General features: G+C 42.0%; 1 pseudogene; it reads left to right on the top strand.

Annotated features, from left to right (window-relative positions):
- On the top strand, positions 1 to 22330 carry LOC136526644 (uncharacterized; annotated as a pseudogene).
- The last annotated feature ends 179 nt before the right edge of the window (positions 22331 to 22509 follow it).

Raw genomic sequence — 22509 nt, 5'->3', positions numbered from 1 at the left:
ATGACAGCGGACGGGAACAGGGACCTCAACACTCTTGGTGCCTGGATGTGGCACAATATACAGTGCCTGCCCGTGGTGACTGTGCTCATCATCATCGTTGCCTTGAATTGAAGATGATGCTCCGTGTAATCAGACTCCACAGCAGGCGAACAAGGTGGTGATTTTGCAGCTCAGCCTCCGGCCAGAGAACCCAGCGGCCGCGGCCGTGGCCGCATGTACTTTCTCGATGTCGCCGCGTATTGGACAACACGACACCGGATGATGATTGCATCAACTTCAAGCCCCAGCTGGGCAGCGAGGCCGTGCTGCAGCAAATGGTCTACTTCAACGTTTGATCTGCTATACACGAGGCGCTGCGGTGGTTGTGGTGGTTCCTGCATGCCCATGGAGGCACGGCGGGAGCGCGAACAGGCACAGTGCGGGAGGTGGCTTGCGGCCGTGACGGGCTGACGGCAGCGGATTGCGTTGCAGTGTGCTGTTATTTTTTGTTTGCGGTGGCAGAGTTTGTCGTCCTCATGGCCATACGTGTGCCCACCATTGTGACTAAGTTTGAGGCAAAGAGCAAGAGGGAAGGGGTACATTAATAAGATAAGTAAGAATAGGAGGGTTTAAGTACAAAAATACATGGCACGTTGGCATGACATGTTAGTAAGAGATGCACATATGGCTGCGATGGACTGGCGATGTACAATTTAAGTTCAGGACCTAGAAATGTGCTTTGTACAATTTAAGTTCAGGACCTAGAAATGTGCTTTTTAAAATTTATGGACCTAAGTAGCACTCTTTGGCAAGTTAAGGAGTCACTAATGCATTTAACTCTTTGTTAATATAACCTGGCGTTACGTTTGTGGTGTGTTCTAGGTGCTCTGTTTTTTTTTTTTTGACACCTCTAGGTGCTCTGTTGCTTCCATCATTGCGTATGCGTGCAAATGTGAAAATGTTACGTGGATGATAGCGACACACCGGGGACTTGTGGATAAGGGTGGCCGGGTGAGCGTAACTGTTTGCACCTCGTGAAGATGGGTGTAGGTAGAAAACGATGTTAACAGGCACTAGAAATAGGAGGCACTAGAAATAGGAGAGAAGATAGGAGACAGAGAGAGGTTAAATCAAGGTATTTATGATGGATGCTTCAGACTATCTACAAGAGACTTTATAAAATTATTAATGTTATTTGAAGAGTTGTTCAGTAAAAATCATTTTATTTTTTACTCTTCAACAATTTTTTATGTTTTGTGTATGCTCTAAAGAGTCATTCTTGCTCTCTATTTTTGGCCAGTGAAAAATCCGTAACAGAGAACATCTATATTTGAAGATTCAATTAAATAGGCCGTTGAAGGATAATATTCACCAAAATCTCTATTCCTATATATTAGAAATGATATTATATAGAGTATCTCAGAGTTGCTCTTAAAGGGCCGTTTGGAGCTTCAATTTTTGTGAAAAGCAGAATCCTTAAAACCGATTTTAAAGGACTCTTTGTACGCGCTCTAGAGAGCCATTCTTGCTCTCTATCTTTGCCTAATAAAAAATCCATAATAGATGACGTCGATATTTGAAGATCCAATTAAAGAGGTTGTGGAAGAGTTTTTTTTCACCAAAATCTCTATTTCCATACATTAGAAAGGACAGAGAGAGTATTTTGAAGTTGCTCTTAAAAGGTTGTTTGGATCTTAAGTTTTGTGGAAACCAGAATCTTTAAAACCCGTTTTTAGTCCGCTATCCAGAAAACCCGCTTTGCTTGACTAAGCATGCTCGCAGCCTTGTTTTGACATCCGCACGTTGCGGGTAATTAAAACAGAAAAACCGAAGAACAATAACTTTTTATGATCTGATCATATTCTAGGAGAGAGTTCGGACATGTAGAGAAAGAAAAGGCTGGCTATCCCAATCGAGAGAGCATAACTAATCCTGTAATATGCTCCCATTAAAAATACACGAAAACAACAAAAGCATATGGATAGGTAGATGATGGCAATATAGGGCTTGTTAGGCTTAGCTTTATCGGACCACGTGGCACACGTGGCATGGCACAACGAATTGTTGATTTCTTTGTGATAGGACACCGCCGATTGTTAGTTCATTTCTCACCTCTGTAACGAAGTGGCGGTGAAAAAATCACACACACAACAATCTGTTTAGAGGGATTCTCGTGGTCATCCGGCTACAATAGGATTTTAATCGTATCCAAACACGACCACAAACATGCTCGTTTATGCTAAATTGGAGGTTGAACAATTTTTTATGCAAGGGGAAATGGAAAAAAGAAAAAAATCAAGCATGCACGCGTATGCGAAGATGTCGGATTATCTGGTTTTGCATTGGGTCGTCGCCACTTCGATCCACCCTCGTCGATCAGCTTGTTCTTGTCACAACACTATTCTCTTGCAATATCGACAATGTGTGTGGTTTGGACTACTTTGGGCTACTGCCTTGCCTAGAGTCCATAGCCACAACGTCATTGCCTATCGATCGATGCTACATATGAGTACGGGAAGTGCCGCAAGGTGGTCAGCGCCTCAGCGGCAACATGGGACGACAATCCATCGAGCGAGTCACGGTATGCGAAGTATGTAGAAATCTATGTGATCCATTTTTCTATAGTAAACTTGCAAAGAAAAAGTTAGAACGACCCTTGATCACTTGTATCACGAACCAAACCTGGTGTAATGCTTCTTTAAAGTGTCCCTTAAGCAAATTCACTAAGCTCGTGCACTCACAAACAAGCACAGTAAAATAGATCGAAGTGGAAGTTCAATTACGTGATAAAAATGCATTAGCGAGGCAAATCAAATCGACATCACCGTTGAGAAAATCTTAAGGGAGTAAGGGACCGCCAAAGGTCAAGCTCTAGCTGAGTCTATTTCAACCACTTTTCTCAAATCCATTAGATGATCTTTACTCTTGCCAGGGCAAGATAGCAGCCCTTGCAAACTATGTGGCGGTTCATAAGCTTAGGTGCTCGCCGGTGATGTCTACTCCATTCGTCCCAAAATAAGTAACGTTTTTAACTTTTTGATATCGTGTTTGACCGTTCGTCTTATTTAAAAAATTTATATAATATTATCTATTTTGTTATGACTTGTTTTATCATTATAGATACTTTAATAATGATTTATTTATTTTATAATTGCACAAAAAAGTTGAATAAGACGAATGGTCAAACACGATATCAAAAAGTCAAAAACATCACTTATTTTGAGACGGGGGGAGTAATTGTCTAGAAAGCTTCACTTTCAAGGGAAACAAATGCTTCATGAGTTACTTGACGCAGCCACAAAAAGTGCTCAAGACTTATGATTGATCACCAGTGCTCTCACAACTTCACATGAGTCAAATCTTTGACCCCATCCAGAGGATATCACTCAAAGCAACACAATTCCCATAACTAAGGAGGGGAGAGCTCTCAAGGATTTTTGAATTTTAGAGAATATGAAATGCACCGTTGGCCCTCCAAAGTGGGAGAGTGTAACATCCTAAAAATAAAATTTCTAATTAGTAATTAAATTGTTTATTTTATTTAATTTCCAATAATGTACATAGACAAAATAACACTTTTTATGAAATTAAAAACCAAATGTAAGGACTAGAAGAAACACGTTTGATGCGGTGCATTGGGATTTGTTTGATTGTGAGGCTAATATTGTGTCGGTTAAATCCAAACTTTTATAACTTTTATATTTGACTTGTATAAGAAATATAGGAGAAAATAGTACTTTCAGAAACATGAATTAAATAAATTTTTTCTAGATTCTTAATACTAAATAATGAAATAGTTCGTCCTTGTTTTTTCAAAATTTTCAATCTCTTTGAAAAATCACAAGTTTTTTTTGAGGTCCCAGACATTTCGTGTAGAGATGGAAAAAAATTCAAGAAAAAAATATGCTTTGGGAGAACAACCTTTGCAAGACATGTTGGACTAGCAACTTCCGGTTTTCGTCACTCATAACAGGCGACATTATATTTATTACTTTTGATATTATAATAGAATTGTATGTAAGAAGCCACGTAACATAGTAATTTTTATAAGAATCTGATGCATGCATATTTTCCCCTATATAATAACAAGAAAAAAATTATTAGATCCAACCCGGATGGTATATGCGCCCTCGGCCTAGAAGGCCTGAGGAAGACGAACCAAGCTTGTTCGTCCACGGTCCATGATCTCCACCCCAACCTGGGCGCAACCCTTCTCCTCGTACCGCCTCAGGATATCCTCCTGCAAGTCGACGCGCGAATTGCTCTCAGCATCCGTTCTCAGGATAACCTCTCAGAGCTCGGGGTTGCGCTCGAGAAAGCTTTTGCGACGAGGAAGGGACCTCTTGAACGGACTCTTCTTGAGCCTCTTGACGAGAGAATGCGGCACAGTCTCGATCCTGATGGCCCCAGCACCCGTAGCCGGCTTTGCCTCCTCTGCTTCCGCCATGGCCGCTCTCTCAACCTTCCTCTGTCAATCCCTAACCGGTCTCCCCCCAAACCAATCTCGAACTGATAGCGAAGTCACGGGGACTCGATTGCTGCTGTTTCAGGGCAGGGACCGGTGTCGCTTTATATAATCTGGTTCTTTCCCACAATCCAATCCAGTTCTTTCCTTCCCGGCCTAGGACTCTGCCTTTCGACTCCCATGCATTCCTCCTCTCAATGGCGCAGTTCATCGATGCGGTTGTGGTCCGCACTGGCAAGTGGGTACGTTGGGCCGCCACTAGTCGCCACCGCCCGCGCCATCGCTCGTCGGGGCCTGCCTCCACGCGGTTCGGAGCGGGAAGCTATGGCAGCGGTTCTCGCGCTGGCCGCTGACAAGAGGCCCCAACTGCTTCTCCTCCTCCATCCCCATCCCCTTGATTCTGATGATGGGATTTAAGGTGGCATAGTCATGGCCATGGCCGCGGCACGGCGCATCAAGCGGTAGGCGAGTCCGATGTACGACACCCTACGGAGGGTGTGAAAGGTCCTAATGGCTAGAGGGGGGGTGAATAGCCTAATAAAAATTTCTACAACAACACTTAACAAAAGGTTAGACAATTATGAGGCAAAGCAAGTGTTGCGCTAGCCTACTCAAAATACAAGCCACCTACCATAATTCTAGTTTAGATAGTATCTATTCATACAATAGCTATGACACTACCCTATGTTAGTGTGCTCTCAAAGGCTAACTAAAGAGCCACACCAACCAAGCAAGCAAGCTCTCACAACTAGCTACACTAAAGAGCTTGTCAACTAGTTTGCGGTTAAGTGAAAAGAGTGATCAAAAAGGTTATACCGCCGTGTAGATGAAGGAACCAATCAATCACAAGGATGAATAACAATGAAGACCAATCACCTCAGAATTAATGATGAACACAATAATTTTTTACCAAGGTTCACTTGCTTGCCGGCAAGCTAGTCCTCGTTGTGGCGATTCACTCACTTGGAGGTTTACATGCTAATTGGCTTCACACGCCAAACCCTCAATAGGGTGCCACACAACCAACACAAGATGAGGATCACACAAGCCACGAGCAGTCCACTAGAGTACCTTTTGGCGCTCCGCTGGGGAAAGGTCAAGAATCCCTCACAATCACCACGATCGGAGCCAGAGGCAATCACCACCCTCCGCTCAACGATCCTCGCTGCTCCAAGCCGTATAGGTGGCGGCAACCACCAAGAGTAACAAGCAAAATCCACAGCAAAACACGAACACCAAGTGCCTCTAGATGCAAACACTTAAGCAATGCACTTGGATTCTCTCTTAATCTCACAAAGATGATGAATCAATGATGGAGATGAGTGGGAGGGCTTTGGCTAAGCTCACAAGGTTGCTAAGTCAATGAAAATAGCTAAAGATATGAGCCATAGCCGGCCATGGGGCTTAAATAGAAGACCCCACGAAATAGAGCCGTTATACCCCTTCACTGGGCATAATGCGGGCTGACCGGACGTTGCAGTCCAACTGACCGGACACAGCATCGGACGCACCGAACGCGTCCGGTAGCTGCTAGACCACCACATGTCCCACTGTTGCCTCCAACGGCTCTCTAACACGACGACCGAACACTCAGCACGAAACGACTGGACGCACAGCCGCTGAATCCGATCGAGTCCAATGAGACTCCAGGGCCGACCGGACGCGTCTGTTAGAAACTAACCGGACGCTGAGCCTCAGCGTCCGGTCGAGTATAGTAAGTACCCTTGCCCGACTGGACACGTCCAGTGGTACCGGACCGGATGCAGCCAGTGTCCGATCGGCTGCTCTGCCATATACTATCTTTTCTGATTCACACCGGACGCGTCCGGTGTGGCGACCGGACGCGTCTGGTCGCTGAGTCTGTCGCTAAAATCCCGGATGTGTCCAGTCACCATACCGGACACGTCCGGTCACTCTGTAACCAGCGCGACTAACTCCTCTTCGACTCTATCTTCTTCACCCTTGCTCAAATGTGCCAACCACCAAGAGTATCACCTTGTGCACATGTGTTAGCATATTTTCACAATCATTTTCAAGGGTGTTAGCACTCCACTAGATCCTAAATGCATATGCAATGAGTTAGAGCATCTAGTGGCACTTTGATAACCGCATTCCGATACGAGTTTCACCCCTCTTAATAGTATAGCTATCAAACCTAAATGTGATCACACTCTCTAAGTATCTTGATCACCAAAACAAAATAGCTCCTATGGTTTATACCTTTGCCTTGAGGTTTTTGTTTTTCTCTTTCTTCTTTCCAAGTCCAAGCACTTGATTATCATCATGGCATCATCATCATGTTATGATCTTCATTTGCTTCAGCACTTGGAATGTGCTACCTATCTCATGATCACTTGATAAACTAGGTTAGCACTTAGGGTTTCATCAATTCACCAAAATCAAACTAGAGCTTTCAATCTTCCCCTTTTTGGTAATTGATGACAACCCTTACATAAAGATATGAATTGAATTTTAATTGAATCCATGTTGCTTGCCCAAACATATCTACCATTTGTAAAAGGATATGGACAAGTTTCATGAACCCTAAATGGTAGCAATTGCTCCCCCTACATATGTGCTAAGAGTTTGGATTGTAGCTTGCACATATGCTTAGATAGGAAATATAGGAGTCAATGTCTACCACATGATGCTAAGGTATAAAAGATGGACCTTTGAAGCGTGATACCAATCAAAGTGTACCAATATACCATCCTTAGCACCATGGTTAGCTAAATACCACTTGGAAACACTTGGAAATGAAAGTTATCTAGTGATTTCATTTTATCATTCAATATAACAACTAGCATACACCACACAAGCATGGATATTTTAAATTTAGAACTTATGCCATGGAAGCAAACATATGAAATGCACATTCAAATGCACCATACAAGTTCATGAGCTTGCTCCCCCTACTTGTGTGCTCAAAATTTTAGTTGATTCCTTTCCTTTGTCATATCTCTCCCCCTATATCATATATCAAGATATCTCCCTTTATGATATTTCTCCCCCTTTTTTACTATCTTTACTTCTATCTTTGTTTCTCTCTCCCTGTGTCATCAATGACCACAAAGGTTCTAAATATAGATAGTATTACTTGTAGGGTCGAGATTATCAATGTCAATCAATGGGGTGAGGATCATTTTCCCAAATTGGGTCTAATCTAGATCATTTTTCAAAGATATTTAACTCGGTTTGATCCAAGGACAAGCTTCTTCACACCTGCAAATAAGGGTTATCTTGTACCATGTTGAGTTAAATACTTAGAGCTTATTTTCTAGATTAAACACTAGGTTTACAAGTCCATAAACATGTCATATGCTCGAAGCAATAGTGATACCATATAGACATCAAAATCATTTGATTTTCATGAATGAGCCTAATAAAATAGAACCACTTGAAAGGTCCTAATAAAATTGAAAATGTGACTAGATGCACTAATCATGTCCTTAGCAAAGATGTATGTCATGCCAATCAACTTTTACCTTGGATTGCTCGAAGGGGAGGCATGTCATATGAGTGGGGAGTGTATCAACACATATTTGAGAAATCCAATATGTTCAACTCATTCCTTAGCTTGCAAAACATTTTCTCATCCAATGGCTTGGTGAATATGTCAGCAAATTGATCTTCGGTGCCTACACTCTCAATGTAAATGTCCCCTTTTTGTTGGTGATCTCTTATGAAATGGTGGCGGACATCAATGTGCTTTGTTCTTGCATATTGAACCGGATTGTTTGTCAACTTGATTGCACTCTCATTGTCACATAGCAATGGCACTTTCTTGAACTTGATTCCAAAGTCACTCAAAGTGGCCTTCATCCAAAGTATTTGTGCACAACAACTACCGACGGATATGTATTCGGCTTTCGGTGGTTGATAATGCAACACTATTTTGCTTCTTTAATGACCATGAAACAAGTGATCTTCCCAACAATTGACATGTGCCCGAGGTGCTCTTCCTTTCAACCTTGCATCCCGCATAATCCGAGTCAGAATAACCAACTAGCTCAAACTTTACTCCTTTGGGATACCACAAACCAACATTTTGTGTATGCTTCAAGTACCTCAATATCCTCTTTGTAGCCTTCAAATGACTTTCTCTTGGTGAGGCTTGAAATCTTGCACATATGCATACACTAAACATGACATCCGGCCTTGATGCGGTCACATAGAGTAGGCTTCCAATCATAGACCGATACAACTTTTGATCCACCATATTTCCACTTGCATCACTATCCAAGTTGCTATTGGTTCCCATTGGTGTGCTAATGACTTTGCTATCAGTTATGCTAAACTTCTTGATCATGTTCTTGATATACTTGCCTTGACTCATAAATGTACCATTCTTCAATTGCTTAATTTGAAGACCAAGGAAGCAGCTTAACTCTCCAATCATGGACATTTCAAACTCATTAGCCATCATCTTTCCAAACTCATCCCAAAATTCTTGATTGGTTGATCCAAATATGATATCATCAACATATATTTGCAACACAAATAGATCTTTTCCTATCTTCTTGATGAAAAGAGTGGTGTCAACCTTGCCCATTGTGAACCCTTTAGAGAGTAGGAAATCCCTCAATCTCTCATACCATGCTCTAGGTGCTTGCTTCAAGCTATACAATGCCTTCTTCAACTTGTACACATGGTTAGGCTTCTTATCATCTTCAAAATCGGGAGGTTGCTCAACATATACTTCTTCATTGATGTAGCCATTTAGAAATGCACTCTTAACATCCATTTGATAGAGCTTGATATTGTGGGCACAAGCATAGGCTAGCAAGATTCTTATTGCTTTCAATCTAGCAACTGGGGCATATGTTTCTCCAAAGTCAAGACCTCCAACTTGTGTATAGTCTTGTGCTACTAATCTTGCTTTGTTTCTTACTACTATCTCATCTTGATCTTGCTTGTTTCTAAAGACCCATTTGGTTCTAATCACATTGTGTCCCTTTAGTCTCTCTACTAATTCCCATACTTGATTTCTTGCGAAGTTGTTCAATTCTTCATGCATAGCATTCACCCAATCAACATCCTTCAATGCTTCATCTATCTTCTTTGGTTCAATGGATGACATAAATGAGAAGTATTCACAAAATGATGCCAATCTTGATCTTGTTTGTACACCTCTTGATATATCACCAATGATAGTGTCCAAAGGATGATCTCTTACAACATTGGTTGGTTGGAGGATTAGAACTTGATTGCTTGCACTTACTTGATCATTGGGTTGAGATGATGTACTAGTCACTTGATCTTGTTCATTGTCATGAGAGTCACTTGCACTAACTTGATTTGTATCATCTTGCACATTTGAGTTAGAGAGCACTTGCACTTGATCATCTTCATCATCATTCACTTGCCTAGGCCTCAATTCACCAATATCTATGTTCTTCATGGCATTTGAAAGTTGAATACCTTTAACATCTTCCAAGTTCTCATTTTCTACTTGTGAACCCTTGGTTTCATCAAATTCAACATCATGAACTTCCTCAAGAGTACCACTATTCAAATTCTAAACTCTATATGCTTTGCTTATAGTGGAATAGCCAAGTAGGAATCATTCATCACATTTCTTATTAAACTTGCCCAATCTTGTACCTTTCTTCAAGATATAGCATTTGCAACCAAAAACCTAAAAATATGCAATGTTGGGCTTTCTACCATTCAAGAGCTCATATGGTGTCTTCTCTTTCAATCGGTGACAATAGAGGTGGTTGCTACAATAGCAAGCCGTGTTGATAGCTTCGGCCCAAAAAGATTGACTCACATTGTACTCACTAAGCATAGACCTTGCCATATCAATGAGTATTCTATTCTTCCTCTCAACAAGGCCATTTGATTGAGGTGTGTACTTGGCCGAGAATTGATGTTTAATTACAAATTCATCACATAACTCATCAATTCTAGTGTTCTTGAACTCACTACCATTGTCACTTCTAACTCTCTTGATGGTTGTTTCAAACTCATTGTGAATGCCCTTGACAAATGATTTGAATGTTGCAAACACATCACTTTTGTCCACTAGAAAGAATACCCATGTGTATCTAGTGTAGTCATCCACTATCACAAAGCCATATTTGTTTCCACCGATACTAGTGTATTGTGTTGGCCCAAACAAATCCATATGCAATAACTCAAATGCTTTACTAGTGCTCATCATGCTTTTCTTAGGATAGGTGTTTCCAACTTGTTTACCGGCTTGACAAGAGCTACAAAGTTTATCCTTTTCAAATAGAACATCTTTTAAGCTTTTAACTAAGTTATGCTTAATCAATCTATTCAATTGTTTCATTCTAACATGACCAAGCCTTCTATGCCATAACCAACCTATGCTAGACTTAGTGAACAAGCATGTAGATAATTTAGCTTCACTAGCATTGAAATCAACCAAGTATAGATTCTCATATCTAAAGCCTTTGAAGATCAAGTTAGAGCCATCTACACTTATGATCTCTACATCATCTACTCTAAATATGCATTTGAATCCAAGATTACATAATTAAGCCACGGATAGTAAATTAAAGTTCAAGCTTTCTACTAGCAACACATTGGATATGCTCATGTCATTGGATATTGCAATCTTACCAAGCCCTTTGACCTTGCCTTTGCCATTGTCACCAAATGTGATACTATCAAACCATCATTGTCATTGGTGTTAATTGAGTTGAACATTCTTGCATCACTGGTCATGTGTTGAATGCACCCACTATCAAGAACCCAATGACTTCCTCCGGCTTTATAATTGACCTATAAAAGAAGATCAATTCTTTTTAGGTACCCAAACTTGCTTGGGTCCTTGAAGGTTAGTCACTAGGCTCTTTGGTACCCAAATGACTTTCTTCTTTGAGCCCATCCATGGTTTGCCAATGAACTTAGCCTTCACACCATTTGTACCCTTAGTAAGCATATAGCATGAATCAAGCTTAGTGGAGGATATATTAGCATTTTTGCTCTTATTTTTGCATTCTTGCTCTTTGTGACCCACTTGCTTACAACTAGTGCAAAACCGACCATTGTTCTTTACAAAATAAGTCTTGTGAGGAGCAAAGGCTGCCTTGCCTTTCTTGAGGGTATAGCCCAATTTCTCTTTGTAGAGAGAAGCTCTTTGGCTACCCAAGCACATAAGCAAGCGGTCCTCACCACCATAAGCCTTAGCTAAGGTGTGAGTGAGCTTAGTGATCTCCTTCTTAAGGTTCTTATTCTCAACCACTAGTGAGGCATCACAAGTGAGACCATCACTACTAGATGAGGTAGAAGTGGAAGTTCTACAAGAAGGGTTAGTAGTAGCAACAATGATAGGCATAGATAGTGATGTATCAATTAAATCACAAGTTACACCTATATCACAAGTTTCAACATGCTTCTTTTTATCTTGTTCATTAAGCAAAGTGGAATGAGCTTTTTCAAGCTTTTTGTGAGCCTTGCCAAGCTTCTCATGGGCTTCCTCTAGCTTCTCATAAGTTGCTTTGAGCTCATCAAGGGCTTGCTTAAGGGCTTTTACCTCCTTATTTAAGCTCTTGTATTCTCTTCTCTTAATGTCAAAGTGTTCTTTAGCATCTTCTAGCATATCAAATAATTCATCTTTAGTAGGTTCATCATTATCACTATCACTATCATTTTTATTTTCATCATCATGCTCTTCATCACTTTCATCATCATGAGATTGTACCTTAGTGGCCTTAGCCATGAAGCATGATGAAGATTCAAAGAGAGAAGGCTTCTCATTGATGGCAATGCTTGCAAGAACCTTCTTCTTGGTGGTCTTGTGATCATCACTATCATCATCATCACTTGAGGAAGCATCACTATCCCAAGTGACTACATATGAACCACCCTTCTTCTTCTTGAAGGCCATCTTGTCCTTCTTCTCTTTCTTTTCCTTCTTGTTCTTCTTGTTGTCATCATCATTGTCACTATTGTATGGGCATTGAGCAACAAGATGATCTTTGCTTCCACACTTGAAGCACCTTCTTGACTCTTCTTTGTTCTTGGATGAAGGCTTCTTTCTTCTAGCACGGTAGCCCTTCTTCGTCATGAACTTGCCAAATCTCTTAACAAATAGAGCCATCTTCTCATTATCATCATCATCCCATGATTCATCTTCTTCACTTGATGTTTCTTGCATAGCTTTGCCCTTGGATGATGTGGCTTTGAATGCCACGCTCTTCTTCTTCTCATCCTTCTCCTCATCTTTCTTCTCCTTCTTTTCTTCCTTCTCATCATTATCTCTATAAGTATCATCGGTCATTATATCTCCCAATACTTGGTTTGGTGTTATAGTGTTCAAACCACTTCTTACTAGAATGGTGACCAATATACCAAATCTTGAAGGTAAGCATCTCAAGAACTTGTGGGAGAAGTCCTTATCCTTCACTTCTTCTCCAAGTGCTTTGAGATCATTGATAAGCACTTGAAGCCTATGGAACATCTCCGGCACACTCTCATCATCCTTCATCTTGAAGCTTGCAAACTTTTCTTTGAGAATATAAGCCTTTGCACCCTTCATGGCTTGAGTGCCCTCAAATGATTCTTCCAACTTCTTCCATGCCTCATGAGCCATCTCAATATTTTTGACTTGCTCAAATGTTCTTTCATCAATTGCATCATGAATAGCACTTAGAGCAATGTCATTGTTTTGGAGAAGTACTTCTTCGGCCACGGTGGGATTATCTGGATCTTCAATCTTAATTTTGGTTTCTACCACCTTCCAAACCTTCCTATTGATTGACTTGATATAAGTTGTCATCTTGGCCTTCCAATAGGGATAGTTGGAGCCATCAAATTGAGGTGGCTTCTTAGTGTTGTTGATTTGAGCCATTTTAACACTGAAGGTTGTTAAGTCTCAAATAACAGTGACCTCGTCTCTGATACTACTTGAAAGGTCCTAATGACTAGAGGGGGGGGGGTGAATAGCCTAATAAAAATTTCTACAACAACACTTAACAAAAGGTTAGACAATTATGAGGCGAAGCAAGTGTTGCGCTAGCCTACTCAAAATGCAAGCCACCTACCATAATTCTAGTTTAGATAGTATCTATTCATACAATAGCTGTGACACTACCCTATGTTAGTGTGCTCTTAAAGGCTAACTAAAGAGTCACATCAACCAAGTAAGCAAGCTCTCACAACTAGCTACACTAAAGAGCTTGTCAACTAGTTTGCGGTTAAGTGAAGAGAGTGATCAAGAAGGTTATACCGCCGTTTAGATGAAGGAACCAATCAATCACAAGGATGAATAACAATGAAGACCAATCACCTCGGAATCAATGATAAACAAAATGATTTTTTACCGAGGTTCACTTGCTTACCGGTAAGCTAGTTCTCGTTGTGGCGATTTACTCACTTGGAGGTTCACGCGCTAATTGGCTTCATACGCCAAACCCTCAATAGGGTGCTACACAACCAACACAAGATAAGGATCACACAAGCCATGAGCAATCCAGTAGAGTACCTTTTGGCGCTTCGCTAGGGAAAGGCCAAGAACCCCTCACAATCACCACGATCGAAGCCGGAGACAATCACCACCCTCCGCTCAACGATCCTCACTGCTTCAAGCTGTCTAGGTGGCGGCAATCATCAAGAGTAACAAGCAAAATCTAGAGCGAAACACGAACACCAAGTGCCTCTAGATGCAAACACTCAATCAATGCACTTGGATTCTCTCCCAATCTCACAAAGATGATGAATCAATGATGAAGATGAGTGGGAGAGCTTTGGCTAAGCTCACAATGTTGCTAAGTCAATGAAAATGGCCAAAGATATGAGCCATAGCCGACCATGGGGCTTAAATAGAAGCCCACACGAAATAGAGCCGTTATACCCTTTCACTGGGCATAACGTGGGCTGACCGGACGCTGCAGTCCAACTGACCGGACACAGCACCAGACGCACCGAACGCGAATACCGAACATGTCCGGCAGCTGCTAGACCACCATGTGTCCCACTGTTGCCTCCAACGGCTCTCTGACACGACGACCGGACGCTTAGCATGAAACAACCGGACGCACAGCCGCTGAGTCCGGTCGAGTCCAGTGAGCCTCCAGGGCCGACCGGATGTGTCTGTTAGAAACTGACCGGACGCTGAGCCTCAGCATCCGGTCGAGTACAGTAAGTACCCTTGCCCGACCGGACGCGTCCGGTGGTACTGGACTGGATGCAGCCAGTGTCTGATCGGCTGCTCTGCCGTATACTATCTTTTCTGATTCACACCGGACGTGTCTGGTGTGGCGACCGGACGCGTCCGGTCGCTGAGTCTGTCGCCAAAATACCGGACGTATCCGGTCACCATACCAGACGCGTCCGGTCACTCTGTAACCAGCGCGACTAACTCCTCTTCAACTCTATCTTCTTCACCCTTGCTCAAATGTGCCAACCACTAAGAGTATCACCTTGTGCACATGTGTTAGCATATTTTCACAATCATTTCTAAGGGTGTTAGCACTCCACTAGATCCTAAATGCATATGCAATGAGTTAGAGCATCTAGTGGCACTTTGATAACCGCATTCCGATATGAGTTTCACCCCTCTTAATAGTACGGCTATCAAACCTAAATATGATCACACTCTCTAAGTGTCTTGATCATCAAAACAAAATAGCTCCTATGATTTATACCTTTGCCTTGAGGTTTTTGTTTTTCTCTTTCTTCTTTCCAAGTCCAAGCACTTGATCATCATCATGGCATCATCATCATGTTATGATCTTCATTTGCTTCACCACTTGGAATGTGCTACCTATCTCATGATCACTTGATAAACTAGGTTAGCACTTAGGGTTTCATTAATTCACCAAAACCAAACTAGAGCTTTCAGAGTGGCGGAGGACGCGGCCTTGATCTTCGTGGCAGAGGTCACGGCGCTATGCATTTGGTGCTCTGCCCTGAACCGAGCGATTGAGAGGCATCGGCTATGGGCTATCCACAAAAGCGTCCAAGTGAATTATCTTTTTCAAAAGTAAAGACAGTAGCTCTGCCGCTCAATTAAGAAGGAAATAGAGTTTGATGTACAGGCACCAATGGTGCTAGAAAAACCCGGTCATAGGACCAACTCAAACACCGGACATAGAGCCTACACACAGAAGTCATCGCTCATGCGCTTGTTGATTTAGCCCGCATTACACATGGCCCTACGCCTCTAAACAATATCTTCCTTGGCCAGATAGGCGACCTGTTCCGATGTTTTGTGCTTGTTTTTGAAAATTCTCCTATTCCTTTCCTTCCATAGGTTCTACACAACATAAATGAGCACTCCATTAAATGTTCGGCGTTCTTGTTTTGGCACCTTGCTCGCCACATCCTCCCACCAGGTGGCCAGGCACTGGGGATCCTGTTGGGGCAGTTGCACATCAAAGTTTTCCCAAGATAACACCTGGCTCCAGATGGCTTTAGTGAAGGGGCATAGCAAAGATAGATGCAGTCCTATTTCTAAAGGCCCATTGCACAAGACACAATGCTCATGATGTGGCCACCCTCTCTTTTGCAAGTTATCCGCTGTGAGGTTTTTGTCGTGCATTAGTACCCAGGCATGTATCTTGCATTTATTTTCTGCCCTTGCTTTCCAAATGAGATCAGCTTGGAACTTGCAGTGTGAACCTTGTAACTGTATGTTATATGCCGAACGTGTTGAGTAGTTTCCATCAGCCGTCCATCTCCACACTATGGAGTCCTACACATCGAGCATGAGCTGCACTTCCTGAATCTTGAACCAGAGGGCAACGAATTCTTGTATCTGAACGGATGTTGTGATTCGCGTCCTGAGGGAGCGGAATCCAATACCATTTTGTAGTTCCTGGCAAACTGTCCTGTTCTTTTGGCTCACTAGCTGGAAAAGATGGGGCGCTAGGTATCTTAGGAGCTTCACCGTCTAGCCAATTGTGATGCCAAAAGTGTGCCTTGTTACCATTCCCAATTGTTATCATGTTGATTGAGGTGTTGAAGAGCAAATGGTCTAAGTCATTGCACTGGCAGTGTCGTCCCTACCCAAGGTTTTGAGTCATGAACCCAGTCCTGCCACAACCAACATAGGCGCAAGGCTCTTCCAAATTTTTCCAAGTTTGGCACCCCCAACCCTCCCAAATCTCTTGGCATGCAGACTGTCGGCCAATTTACCAAGCAATGCCCTCTGTTGGCGTTCTCATCACCTTTCCACAAGAATGATCTTCTGATTTTGTCAATTTGCTTTCTTGCCCATACCGCCAGAGGGAACACGGTGAGGTGATAGGTAGGCATCGAGGATAGCACTGAGATGACCAAAGTAAGTCTGCCCGCTCTATTGAGCATTCTACCTTTCCAACTAGGTAACCTCTGTCCTATGCGTTCAATGAGCGGTTGCACATGGACCTTCTGTAGGGATCTCGTATGGAGCTGCAGTTCCAAGTAGCGGCACGGGAAGGATTCTCTTGCCTCTGCAAAGGAGGCTAACAAATGGTCTAGATCGATGTCTTGGCATTTGATCGGGTGGACGAAACTCTTTTGTAGATTTATATGTAAGCCTGAGACCCTACCAAATTCCTGAAGGATCGTCGTGATAGAGTCCAAGTCGTCCTTGATCGGGTTAATGAAGATAGCCGCATCGTCAGCATACATGGAGGTCCTCCACCTAGGCCTTAGATAGAGGAAGAACAGAGAGGACGCCTTGTTGTGTTGCCATGTCTAACAGGCGTTGAAGCGGGTCCATAGCAAGAATAAACAACATGGGCGATAGAGGGTCGCCCTGTCGAACCCCTCTGTTGTGACTGAAAGCTAGGCCCTGCTGTCCATTTAGCAACGCTCTCGACGACATCGTGTGGAAAAGGATCGATACCCACTCCCGCCAGCGTGGTCCGAACCCTAAGGGCCTGCAATACCCCCAGAAGGTAGCTCCAGCTGATCGTATCGAAGGCCTTGTGTATGTCAAGTTTCATGAACATCGTGGCCAGCTTCATCTTTTGCATTGCCCGTACTGTGTTTTGAACGTATAGGAAGTTATCGTGGATGCTCCTCCTTTTGATAAATGCGCTTTGGCATTTCAAAACTAAGGAGTCTAGCAGCGGCGCCAACCTATTTACAAGTAACTTGGCAAAAATCTTCGCTATGCTATGAATGAGACTGATTGGGCGAAAATCTGTAACTCGCAAGGCGTCCCTTTTCTTTGGGAGTAGGATGATGTTTGCCGTATTTAGGAGCTCAAAGTCCTTGGGAGTTTAGCATGTACAAGCTGTTCACCATGGCAGTGACATCGTCTTTGATGATGTCCCAGCAGGCTTTGAAGAAGGCACCCGTGAAACCATCTGGGCCTGGCACCTTGTTGGGTGGCATGGACATTATTGTCTCTTTGATCTCATCTTGCGTGAACAGGGCCTCGAGAGCCGATAAATCCCTTGGGACATAACCGAGTGCCGACAAGCTGAACGTCACTGACCTCGGTGTATGTGAGCCTAGGTGTGTCGAAAAGTAATCCGCGATGATTTTTTTTATCATTGTGTGTAGTCGCCACCCTCCCATCTGTGTGCAGACAATGGATATAATTCTTCCTCAATCTTGTGCTGGCCTGAATGTGGAAGAATTTTGTATTTGCATCTCCACTGCGGACGTATATGAGCCTAGCCCGCTGTTTAATCCTTGACTTTTCAATGAATCTTTAGACGCCAGAGCAGGTGGAGTTCCTGCTGTGTGAGTGTCCTAAATTCATGTGCTGCCTCAAGCTGTAGCAGCACCTCAATGGCCAGCTGCAACCGTGTGTCCCCAACCTTCACCCTGCGCCACCGCTTAAGGCCTATCAAGTGCCATCTACTTCGCTGAATGGAGATGCTGAAAGTAACTCTGATTTACGTATCTAATTGGGATAGCTCAGCGCTCTCTATGGGTTCTAGACTTCTAGGCCCTGAGAAAAATGCTATAGAGGGGCGTATTGATGAATGGACAGACCAATTAGAATCATGTGGTGCACATATTCATTCTCTTGCAAAGTTGGCAAGTTGCAGTAGGTTTGCAAAATCCGCTACGTCCTCTATGGATCTCACAAAGGACGCCTATATGGTTAAATTAAGTGCCAGAGCTTGAGTCGTGGGATAACATTCCTATAATTCTAATTTCTGCATTTGCATCTGAAGCAGTTGCTACACAAAGGATGTCTTCAGAATTCAGCTGGCACTATATTCCCGGAGGGGAGATGATGAAGAGAGTTGGGCGAGTGGTCTAACTCCTACCTTATTCCGGATCATTGTAACCAGTTAGTTGCAGATATTGTTGAAAAAGATAGGGCTTATCGTGCACAGTACCAGTACCAGTACCAGTACATGGTTACATCAAGTCTTGATGGTACCAAATGCAATGATGATCAAACAAGTGGGGATCCTTGTACCAGTACCAGTACAATGGATGCACAATGTTCTAATAATGGTCTTCTACTCTTTTGGATTGGAAGTTTGGAACATCGAACCTTGCAGTATCATCTAGTTTCCAAGTTGGAGATGCCTTAGTTGGTGTAATGGCAGTGGACTGCATACTGAACTGTGACAGCACGCCAAAGCTACCTTCTAATTCATCAGAAAATTCTTACCTTGAGCTATCAATTGTGGGGTCAAAGGATGACCGATTTTCCTAATGAGAAACCTTCCAAAAGCAGTTGACTTTGCAAAGAGGAATTTCATTGCTGGGAGAAAAATATTGGTGTGCTGTCAAAATGGAGAAGGTATAAGTATTTGTGTGGCCTTGGCAATAATAGCCTTGTTATTCGATGATAACGGTAAGCATAACAATGTTGCTTCTCTTAGGAAACTGCTACACAAGGATTTGAGGCTCTTCCTAATTTGCATTAGTGCTTGAGATTATTAGTTGCCCGCGGATGCACTTTTGTTATGCCATGTCAAGAAACATAATGATGCATGCTCTAGATTTGTTGATGAGCAGTTGTGCGGTTGTGCCCTCAGGTCCTATTTTCTTCTGTCTATACTTTAAGTATGTCAAGTATGGTTGCATCATGAATTTATAACTATTTGTTTCTTTCGAAAAAAAGGCAGTATAGGTGGTGATATCCCACCACGAGGCTTCAGTCCTGTGTCAGAGGTGTTTTTTTTTTTCAACCTGAGCGATTAGTGTGTGCATATGAAATTGTCATAGGACGCCAGGATATCATAATTATCTTGAAGTGCCCGTTTCTAAAAGAATATGAATTGCCATAGTGAGTTGTTTTTTTCATCCTCTGCAAACTTTAAGGAGCCATTTCTTCCGCTTTGTGAAGATTGTTCAGCAGTGAGCTGCTCATGTGGTCACCATTTGGCGCTATGCAGAATGTGCTGAGTTTTACAGTGATGAGTTCAGACAATTTCACTTGAATCCAATTTGCCAGTGTCGACTATATTGTATTTTGTTAAACTATCATCTTGTATGAATACAATGTATGTGTGTTGGCTTAGATGGTTAAATAATTTTTCTTCAGTGTTACAGTAATAATATTATGCGATCATCATGGGGATTCCTTGGCTAGGTGTATGGTCCTGGTGGCACTGGTTTATACAAGTTCCGGTTGTTTTCCTTTTAGTGCTATCTGATAGTATCTTGGCTTGGATGCTAGGGGTACTGGCAACATTGGTGGACGTTCTGGTTCTTATGGTGGAAGCTCAAGGACAGTGACAGTCGCTGGAAGTGATTTGCTCGACTTGCCATCAGCATAGCTCCTTTCAGCCATATATATACTCCTCCCGTCCCAAAAAGAATGCAATTCTCTCTTCGACGAGTCAAACTTCAATTAACCATCTCTTTTTTACATAAAAGTAGATCAAATAAATATCATTAAATTGATTATGATATATATTTTTCATAGTAAATCTATTTGGGGACATAAATGTTGATATTTTCCTATAAGATAGGTCAAACTTAATTTTTTTTGTCTAGTTTCAAACCTAGAGTTGCATTCTTTTTGGGACAGAGGGAGTAGTTAAGCGGAAAACAGAAGAACAAGCCATTCAGAGGGGTTTTCCACGTTAAATCGTGTGTCTCCTCTGTGGCTTGATTCTTTACTTCATATTCCTATACGTCGTTCATAACAGAACAAACCATTCAGCAGAACCATTATCTATTCTAGTGTTCTTGGATGAGTTCCTAGGGCTGTCAAATTTGTTACTTTCTAACTTGTTTGTGTGCTAATGGATGTATTTTGTTTTTAAAATCCTTGAACATGTTTTGGTAAATGATAAATTATATATGTTGAAATGTCAAGTAATCTGTGTTCCAGTTGCTTTCATCTTTTCTTTTCACTAAACTAGATGTTCTACTTAATTATTTACTCCCTCCATCCTCAAATAAATCAATTCCTAGAATCCGTGCCACTATCATAAGTTTGACTAACTTTATATGACATAAAATGAGCATATTATGAAAATTTATTCTATGATATATTTAATGATACTAATTTGATGCATAGATCTTGATGGATTTTTCTAGAAATTCGGTCAAAGTTTAAAATTTTTGACTCAAGACAACTCTAGGAATCTATTTATTCAGGGACGGAGGGAAAAGTTTAGTTCTCTCCTTCACTAATTGTGACGAAATTTAAAATATGGTTTTCGATCCAATTGCTTGTGTAACTGTTTCTTATTGTATTCGATGATTTAGGACTCAGGAGTGATGCTATAGATCATCTTGGTATTGAGCCTTTGATTATGGACGCTCTTGAGAAGATTGAGGACATTAAGAAGCCACTTTTGAGCACCTTCTTGGTAGAGTTTGACAAGAATAACAAAAATTATGCCAATACATATATATTTTGTCTCAAATAATGTAATTTCAGTTAGCAAATTTATTAGATTGCTAGACCTTTTGAGGGATGCATATTTGATTTGATTATTAATGGTTACTGGAGGATCTGGATAGCACTGGTTGGATACTTGACCACAAAACGCTATTACACTGAATAATTTGTACGGTTTATCTGATTTTATATTGTGAAGAACTAATGATGGCTTTCCCAACTGTTACACCATATTCAGCTAGCCAGTCTGGATCAACTGTTTAAATACTGATGTATGTTTTGTTTGGATGGGCAGAGATTAGACACAATTCCTTTGGACTGGAAGAGAATAAATCTCTGGCGCTGTCAATCCGTATATGGCTAAGCCTAAACCAAGCCTGTGCATACCAAGCCCCTACAGGAAACCATTGTGTTTGCATTTAGCTTCTTGTTCCTCACACGTTGTATGCCATTCTCATGTTTTCCTTTCCTACTGAAACTTGAAATAGTCTTGCCATTCAAAAAGAGGATCTTCCCAAGATTGAGGAAGAGCTTTGAACTAGAAATTGCCAAAGTGAGCTGACTGAACTTCAGAAAAGAGCTCTCTCTGCTATGCTGCAGAATCAAGAGAAGTTCAAAACCTTCAGTTGTGCTATGGCTAGATTCTTTTTAGCTTCTTCTCCCTGTCCTGGTTCCCTTCTCTGGGGTCTCTCTCTTTTTTCTTTCTTTCTTTGTTCCCTGAGTTCTCTTTTATTTCTTTGTAATCCCCCCTGTAACCTGTTGTACTTTGTTTCCTGTTTTTGGCTTTTAATATATTATTCAGTATAGGGGCTTTGCCCCCCTCCTGTTCCTTCCAAAAAAAAAAGAAGGAATGTGTTGAAGCAATGGAGACTCAAATCCAGAAGTGTGCAATGTGCGTCTTAACTGTTCCTTTCCTTCTAATTGCATATATTTTGTGAAACACACAGTATCTGTAGTCGTATTTTGTAAGTTTCACGAGCAATAGGGTATATTCGTGAAATTCTGTCAGGTGCAGGCGTAAGAAGAAGCTGAAGGCGGGAGATGGTCTGAACTCTGAAGAATACTATTCAGGAATCGACAATGGGTTCCATATGCTGGATGAACCACCTCGTCTGGCGCTCGAGCAGTGCAGGGGCGCTGCGAGCCTTTTTTGATAGACTCTGCTTCGTTCAGAATGTCGCTTTTGTCTTGTAATTTGCCGTTCTGGACTGTCGTTGGGTAGTTCTGATGGTCGGTATTCATGCGTATGTTCCCTCGTGACCGTACGCATGAATAGGTTGCGGTAAAACAACTCGTGACTGTTCTGTTATGGCTCAAACCTGATACTCTCTGT

The sequence above is a fragment of the Miscanthus floridulus genome, chromosome 19 (genome assembly GCF_019320115.1).
Source record: "Miscanthus floridulus cultivar M001 chromosome 19, ASM1932011v1, whole genome shotgun sequence".
Taxonomy (NCBI): Eukaryota; Viridiplantae; Streptophyta; class Magnoliopsida; order Poales; family Poaceae; genus Miscanthus; species Miscanthus floridulus.
Note: the sequence above shows the minus strand (reverse complement) of the source record. Positions and strands in the feature narration are given on the sequence as shown.